Here is a 9,305-nt window from a genome sequence, read left to right on the forward strand (position 1 = left end):
ATTGATGATAATTTGAAGGCATATTCTGCTATATTACCGCTTCTTTTCTGGTTTCAGACTTTCTATCACTTATCTTCTACTCTGGGAAAAAAAACTGGGAAGACCATTTATTTAGCCTGGCTTTGTGCATGGGGGAACGTCATGCTGCAACAGGAAAGGGACTTCCTAAACTGCTGCACAAAGGTGGAACCAAAATTATTGTTTCGGGCTTTCTGGTGGTAATTTCTCACAAAAATGTTTATGCTGTTTTTTTTTTGTGGTTAAAAAGCTCCTAAATTCATAAAATCCTAAATTAATCATTATCTTTCATAACAGATCATGGCAGGAAGAGTGAGCAGGAATTCAGTTATTGAGTTTGACGCTGCAAAACAACAAACAAGGACAAAGATCTTAATCAACTCAGTGATTCTGACATTAACGTGCAGCAGGTCAGTCAGGATCAACTGACCTGAACCTTCACTGTGGTGTTCTGTATAACGGTGTGGCCCATTTGGCCCGGGACGATATCAATACCTCTCTCTAAGATCGATGAATAATGGATCAAAGACAAAGGTTACTTAAGATCACATCCACTGAGGGATTAGATCAGCAGGTCGGACTTCAAACAGCAGAAACAAATCGAGGGCTGACATGTTTTGAGGTTTGTTATTGATTAGGCTGGCTGCCGTTCAGGGCCTCATAGGTGACTCTCCTGACTGCTCCCACATGACTGCTGCAGCGCGGCATCCAGTCGGTCTGGATTTCCAGGGAAAAGTGACGCTTCGGGGCTTCAGAGGTTTGGCAAACAAGCTGCCATGTTGATGATCTCCAAAAGTCAGCTTTTCCCTCAGCAGCATTAGCTGTTTTTTGCTATTTCCACAAACTGAATCTGTTTTGTGATTAGGCCAAGCGATGATTCATCTCATCACGAGCAGACCTTTAAGTTGCCCGTGTTTCAAACGTGGAGGTCGAGGAGGGTCATTTGGCTCGGTCCATGTGACTCCCATCATACCTTGCATTTCCTCCTGCGGATCATTTTCTTGTCAATAGAGTCGTTAAACATATCAAAGCGTGTTTGATGATATGTTTATCGTACTGTACGTTAATGCTGAAAATCTTTCATTAAATATTTTACTATGCAATGTTCTTAATTATTGCAAGAGCTGAAAACATTGTGGTAAAAGTCATTTTTCTGCCTGGCATGGAGAAATGTGACGGCCTGTTTGACGTGCTGGTTTCATGCCGGTAGGTGTCGCTGTTTCTCTCTGATGAACAGCTTGACAGCAGACCTGGAGAGATGCAACGATCAGTGAAAGTCTCCTGACATTTCTACAAACCTCCTGGAGTGATCCTGCTTAATGTCTGCTCACTTTAAACATTCAGGCTAAATATTAAAAACACGGAACTTATTCGTGTGAAGTCCACAGAAGCGGGATTTTGGGGACACGTATCTTTTAATACTTTTGGTATTTGTCTCCATCTCCGCGCGTCCCACCTCTTGCTTCCAATTATCACAGGGGGGCTGGACCGGTTACCACACGAAGACTTCTGATTGGCTGAGTCAGGTGTCAATCACAGACTCGTCCTGTGCGTCCTGTTCAATCCACACCAGAAGTCAGAAAGTCAAATTTCACCAAGGAGACCAAACGGGAAGAGTAATTATCCGGTTATTCTGAGCGCTCCCATCAAGCGTCACAGTGAAGAAGTGAAATTAGACTTTCTTATTCTGAAACATTTCACTTTAATGCGGTTTGTAGTGTTTTATTGGACTTGAGGACTTGTTGGCTCCTTTCTCCGGCATTTTTACGCGCAGCTTTTGCGCACCTGAGTCCGCCGCTCGTTGTGCAGCGTCAACATGACTTTAACGCATCGAGCGACTGAACCATCATGGTGACATTACTTTACCGGTGACATGCTGCTGCTGTGGTGAACCTCGGTAAATGCGCAATCTCTCACTGTGGAATAACCGCCGGAGTCCAGGTGTCATCAGGGAGAGCTGATGTGGCCGTTTGGAGGAGCGCACCAGTTTGATGTCAGCTGGGATTTGACAGAGCAGGAGTTTGGGATGCAAGAGAAACCTAGAGAGAGACAATCCTCGGCTACTTTTACCTGGATTCAACACGGGCTGCCCGGAGCCATGGCCTGAGGTGGTGTGCGGGCTGGTCTTCAGGTTACTGCTGCCAGTGTGTCTTGCAGCTGGTGAGTTTTTGTCTTTAATCTTCACTTTTTACGCAATCTTAACTGAGATATACTGCTGTGTGCGTGCGCCAGTGGGGTGGGTGATTGATCAGTTATTAGTTTATCTGATTTCATCCAATAAATCAGTTTATTTAACTTAAAGGTAACGTTTAAGGAAGGCTGCAGCTTATATTGAACATTCTGACTCTTAGTTTTAATTAGGAAAAATGGAGTTTTTACCAACTTTTTCTGGAAAAATCTGTGACAGAATTTAAAGATCTGAGACACAGCGGACAAAACCTGAAGTGTTTGAGTGTGAAGAGTCTCATGAGCACAAATCAATGTGTGATTGTGTCAAAATTAGTGATTGACCTCATTCATGATCCTGGAGGTCACAGTTCACTCCTCATCACTGCTGAGTCCTCTGCTCCAACAACAAGAACAAACACACTGCACAGAGTCACACAGCCAAATTAAAATATAATTACAACCAGGACAGCCGTGTAGCAGCACTGTTCTTCACCTGGCTGTCACCTTTTATTGGATTTGATAAAGGAAACACAGCCGACAACAGAGCGTCCAGTCACTGCAGAGTGTGCATCACAAACAACCTTTTGGAGTCTCTGCTTGCTCTCTGCACACCGTTCATGTGGAAAATGTTAAAAAACACAAATATTAAGGCAACTTTTCTGTTTTTAAAGCTTTAAAATGCTGAAAATTAAAATCACAAACCAGTTTAAATTTGATCAGAATGAAAAAGGTCGCCGTGTGGCTCAAACAGGAATCAGATTATGTTGATTTTACGCATTAAATAATTTTCTGTGGTTTCTAGTCTGTTGTTTTGATTATTATGAATCATTAGTGTATTATGATTGTTGTATCTGCTGACTGGACCTTCAGTACACGTCTTTAGTGTTAATACTGTTAATTTAAAATAACATTGTCTTGACAGTGTTGCATTCCTCTGAGTTTCAGTCAGCGGTTTGTTTACTGAATTTATAACTTTGTTAAGAAAAGTGCTCAACACGGATGAAATTAGGTTGTGAGTGTTTTTGCTTGATTCACTGTTTGGCTATGCAGATGCAGCAGATAACTCAGACTCAAACTTTCAGCTGTTTTTAAACAGTCTCAGCCCAGATTTGACCTGTTTTCACACACTTCAATGCTGATTTCAGAGTCTGTGAAGCGAAGGTATGATCACCTTGGCTGCAGACTCTATAAATGCAGTTCACTTTGTGTTTTAATTCTGTGGTAGGCCACAAGTGAAAGATGATTAGCGTCTAGCTGCCACTGTGGTTCCACTTTGGTGTCTGTGCATAAGACTTATGGGGCTGAGTTACTTTGAAGCCAACAGCATGCTTTCTATAGATAAGACCCACTCCAGTACCACCAAATGCATCACTTGACAGCCGGACGCCCCCTTTTTTCCAAAGCAATTGTGAGGCCATGCATTGTCTCCATTAATTCGTGGGAAAGTCGTTTTAACAGTATGAATTATATGCGGTTGTGAGGGAGAAGAAACCCCTTCCCCTTTATTTAAACATACCTTTTAATATTTTTATTTTTTTCAAAGTGCAATGACGCTTGTCATTCACTGCAGCTGTACGCAGTAACTGACGGGTGAGGGAAATGTAAAGGGAAAGAGGGAAGGTATACAGCAACAGACGGCGTTAGCCATGAGAGAGGTGTTTCTGTCATCAGCATCACCTGACTCCTTCATTATTCCTGTCTGACAGTCAAAGATCTTAATTCAAAACTTGAAATGGACTGTACTTATATATGCACCTTTCTAGTCTTTTGCTCTTCTAGGGGAGCAAAAACCTCCTCTAGTTCTTCTAGTGAAAGCTCGTCTGTTGACGTTACATAGTCTGGTTTTGTGTTTGCCGTCTGACAGCACCTCTATTGAAAAGTGGGTATACAGTTCCTGTACCACACACAGACATTTGCACACAGCTACATTTTCGCTGTTTATGTGTTTACTGGCAGAGTTTGGAGAGGTCAGTGCAGAGGGAGTTTCACCTCAACCGTGACATTTCTGACATTACTTTAAATACTTTACTAACCTCTCTTCTTTCACTCCCATATTCTGAACCCTTCTCATCCTCTTATTTCTTCCACTCCTTCCGTTTTTCTAACAGGGTCCTGAGGAGGTCCGTCGTGCTACAGCAGATTCAGACGAACACCAAAGATGATCACCTAGGTGTTAAATCACGAGCAATCAATCTCAGGTATGTAAAAGATTAACAAAGACAAAAAAACAGCAGATGACTGTTTTGACCAAATGCATCCCTCAGTTTCCAAACTGTCCAGGAGAAGATTGACAGACCCAAATATTGACTCCGTCTAGGTCCCAGACACTAATACTCCATCTCTAGATAACAAGGAATGTCATTAAGAGTGTGGTGTAATGACAACATTCAGAATTATATGTATGTTTTATTTAATGTGTGTAAAAGTATGTTCATCCTCAGGTAGAAATCTTGCGAAGACCCAAGACAGATATATTGGTGTTGTTCCTGAAGCCCTGGATGAGTAATCAATGCAGGTTCAGAACAGGAACGCTAAATGTTGAGAAAGATAAAAGGAGGACATCCAAGAATTGTAGGAAGGGTTTCAATATGTTCGCTAAACTTATATTCGCTGTAATCTTTCCTATTGTTGAACAGATTGTGCTCCTTAGCGGCTGTGATAACCTTTAAACTGAGATCAACTTGTTGTTGTTGTGTGTTATTTTCGATTTCTTGCCCTTGGTCCAGAAGTTCTTCCTATATGCAGAATAAAAAAAAAAAAGAATCTGCAGTGTTGCACTGATCTCATCCGTATTGACGACACAAAGAACTCTTACTGTAGAAACGCTCCTGGAATAAACTGTTTGGAAAAGATAAGCTGTCAGTGGAAACAGTGACAGATAAAAATAAACAAAAATCGGCATCGTTTAACTTTCTGAGTCAAATCCAATCAAATCAATTTCTTTGTATAGACAAGTCACACAAAGGTACATTTGCTCAGAGGGCTTTCATCTGTACAGGGAGTGAAACCTCTTTGTCCTTCGACCCTCGGTTCGCAGTGAGGAAAACTGCCACAAAAAAACTTTAACAGGGAAACAAAAGGTGGAAGAAACTCAGGAAGAGCCACAGAGGAGGGATCCCTCTCCCAGGACGGACATGGACGTGCAATGGATGTCCCGTGAAGGTAAGCTTTCCCCAAATTTAAAGGTATCATGTTTCTATATCTACAAGAAAGGATGGTCCACCAGTCTCACAAGCCTCTGCCTACACCACTAGATGACACCTAGGAGTCCTGGATTGACCCCACCCCCCCCCCCCCCCCCCCCCCCCCCCCCCCCCCCCCCCCCACCCCCCCCCCCCCCCCCACTAGTGCAAGCCTAGTAAATGCAGTCAACAGGTGAGGTGCTATTATAGCAAACAAAACAAGATTTGAGAACACTAGATGTTACAACACAGTCACAAATCATCACTTACTTGCAGTTATGAACCAGTGCGCGACATACTTATTGACACTGACCGAAGACGCAACCAGTAGCCATACCTCCGTGAAGCCAGCCAAACTTTGCCCTACACCACAACTGTCATGGTCATGGATAGAGGACCATAATGCAACCTTTGTTATGAAGTAGCCTACATCGAATTACGTAGGGACACAAGGCCTATTAAATGTTAATTGAGGCATGTGGAATACATATGGCAATCAAGCATTTATTTTCTCTTGACATGGAAAATTGTGTAGTTAGGTGCACAGTTTAAGCAGATGATTCCGGTTGAAACCAGAGGTTTGCGCATGTTCTTCCAATGTGTCTGCGTGGGTTTTTCTCCGAGGGGTACCTGCGTCCTCCCACAGTCCAAAGAATTGCACTTAACAGGTTGATTGGTGATCTAAATTGCCCATAGGTGTGAACAATAAGTGTGAATAGTTGGTTTGTTCATCATGTGCTCTGGATAAGCTCGTGACTTGTCCGTGTGTACCCCGCCTCCGCCCTAAGTCACCTGGGATAAGCCTCTGGCCCCTGTGACTGTGTTTTCAGTTTGAGCTCACCAACCAAGCCAGATCAGAATGAACATCTTCAGTTAACACGTCAAGACACTGAAAGACCCAGGTCGGATAGAACAGGAGAAAGCTAAACGATAGGTGATCTTAGAGGGTTAGAAGATGATGGTCAAGATCCTTATTAGTCATGTTAAGTTGTAGTCAGAGAGGTTGTTTAAGTCCTCAGGCAACCCTAAAAACGTGAGAGGACAATGTATGGCAGCAGTGGTGGGACACAAGAGCTGATTCAGGAAGTATTTTACAGCTTTTTCGACTTAACCAATCATCACATTACTAATATAGGAGGTCCCATCAGGACGGAAATTATCAATTAACCACAAAATATTCTTTAACAAGAGTGAACTTGTCCAGTTGACCCTAGATGAATTATTGATCAAATGTCTATGACTTCCAAAAGCTAGTGCCAAATTCAACAAGGGAAGCAAAAAGTTTTATTAGTAAAATAAAGGGGGGCAGCGTCTTCTCCCAGTTCTTTTTTTTATTTTTATTATCAATGGACCTGATGTCTACAAATTATTTTGAAACGTCCTTAATACTTTAAATGTTACCCAGCTCCAGTTTGGCATGACATCCGGCTCCGCCCCCCACATCAGAAAAAAACCTGATCATCAAAACAGTTTGCATAATAGTGTAGTGACATAATATTGCTTTAAGGGACTCTCCCTGTCCTTAACTTTAATTCATACTACATTTAATCAACATTCAGTACTCCTGATGAAGGAAACTTGAAGATTTTTGTTAGATGTTAGATGAATATTTGATTGTTCTTGCATCACTGTGAACTGGAAAAATCTAGTTAGTTTAACTTGACAATATTCAGTTGTAATTGTCTGTGTGCTTGTTTTTTATTTCTATTTCATAATAGGAGACATGGTACTTCCTTGCGTTAATCTGTGTTTATTACCGCATTACCCGCGTCTACTTTAGTAATTAGTGCTGGTTAGTAGATAGTAAGAAACCAGCATTGTGGCCTACATCCTGAGGCGCCATCCTTACTCATTGCGATTACTCATTGTGTGTAGGTTCCAGTTATGAGCTGTTTAAGGCTTTAAGTTATTGCTACCGTCTACTCATCGCTTTACACAAAACAAGTATTAATTTGGGAGTTGACTAGCAAACAGCTCTTGTTCAATACACTGATTTTGTTGTTATAAGATTAGCCTTCTCACCTTCCACCAGCTCTCGGCGTCCGGCTTTCCCCTACGGACTGAATAACATCTATTTAACAATCTATCTATTGAGAGCGGACTACAGCGCGAAAAATCATTTATGACTGTGTAGCACAGCATGGTGAACTAACAGGTTATCTTGCTTTAAACAGTTTGTTCGTCTGGTGTGGATGTTATGTACACATACCATGGATTTTGTATTGTTTTAAAAAGCTCAATTGTTTTTTAACGTGTGTCCCAGTAAATAGAACAACCTGAGCTGTTATGTTTTTAGACAAAGGAAGTGACATGTGATTGGCACACTGAATAGTCCCGAATAGAGCGGAAAAGCAGTTGCTAAACTAAATATGATCCTACTGTGCATACATCAGGGATTAGGCAGGTGTGATTAGCATCATATGAAGTAAGGTTTCCACGTCAGGTTTGTCTCAGGCCACAGCTATGAACAGATGTAACAAGAGCCTCGCACCTTAGATAACAGTGAATGGGTTGGGATGCAGTATCCCCAACATTTTAACTCTAAATGTTCAACATTTGAATGAGGAACAAGTATACACAATAATGCAGGGTGTACTAAATGGGACCATGTTTGGAGTCATATAGCCATTACATTTGGATTTGGTCCACTTTAATTCATAATGCGTGTTGATGATGGTTTGTTGTCAGACTGTCATCAGAGAGTTATAGTAACGTCACATTAGGGTCTGGTTGTGAACAGGCCCTGAGTTTCGCTGTGAACACGGGTAGACAAACTGCTGTTTAGTCCCTGGAAAGGGATGTACATCAATGTAGATTAAGCTTGTTGCTCTTGAGGCCTGCCTCCTCTGCGAGAACATGGTTCTCTACTTCAGCCTCACTTACACCCAGCTTTCGAAACCCATCTCCTCTGTCAGAAATGGACACATTGTCACAAACAGAGGTGTCCTTTGGGACCCGTAAGGTAAGTAGAAAAAGAATTACACTGTTGAGTAGGTTAGACACCTTTCGACATAATTGCAGTCTCCCAACAACACCACCACTACTAAAGTACAAACACTTGATTTGCTATAAATACACATTTATATGAACAGTGTCAAGAACAATCTCATTGCAATAACTCTGTGTCTCAACATCCGATGTATAATATTTATTTGGTTTTTTGTTCTTTTCTAACCAAGACAGCATTTCTCATGATGTTCATACGTATTTAATTTTTGTAATATCCACCTGCCTATAAAGCAACCCTGCTACATAAACCATATGTATTTTAGCAACACTGAAACTATTGTCTTATGCTGCTATAAAGTCTTCAGAACATGTTAGCTTCGGATGCCCGAGTACCTCATTGACATGCAGTAGGATCTCGAGCTCGAGGCCCTGGACATAGTTTATCCATTCTGCTTCACTTATTATTAAACTATAGTAGCTGGTATATATTAGTGATTCACGTTAATAAAAAACGAAGAACAAACTGCTGTGCTTTAGCCAACACCTTTTCTCATGTTTTTTTTTCTTTCTCTCGATAGCAACTGGTCAGTTTATGTAGACTGCAGCCTTGGGAAATAAAGTATTATTGTAGTAGTATTAACTGCTCATGAAGCTGAGTTTGCATTTGAATTTTCAATTCTCACAAATTATTAGGTGAAAAAATTGGTGGGCCCCCTTGCAGTACCTTTGCAGATCCCTAGGGGTCACGGACCCCCTGGTTGAAGACCCTGACATCAGGCATTTGAAACTCGCTGTCTGCTGTGCTGCGGACCTGTGAATTTGTGACATGCAACGGAGTGAGCGATGCTTATGAAGTAGGCCTTTATGGTGGGTTTATTTCCTCGGGGCCAAATTAGCCAGCGAGAGCAGATTAGACACCGTGTGTAATAACTCGTGCAGTGCTCGAAGAACGAAGCACCATTAAAACAATCTCTTAGCCAGTGTGCT

Source organism: Larimichthys crocea, chromosome II (genome assembly GCF_000972845.2).
Source record: "Larimichthys crocea isolate SSNF chromosome II, L_crocea_2.0, whole genome shotgun sequence".
NCBI classification, from domain to species: Eukaryota; Metazoa; Chordata; class Actinopteri; family Sciaenidae; genus Larimichthys; species Larimichthys crocea.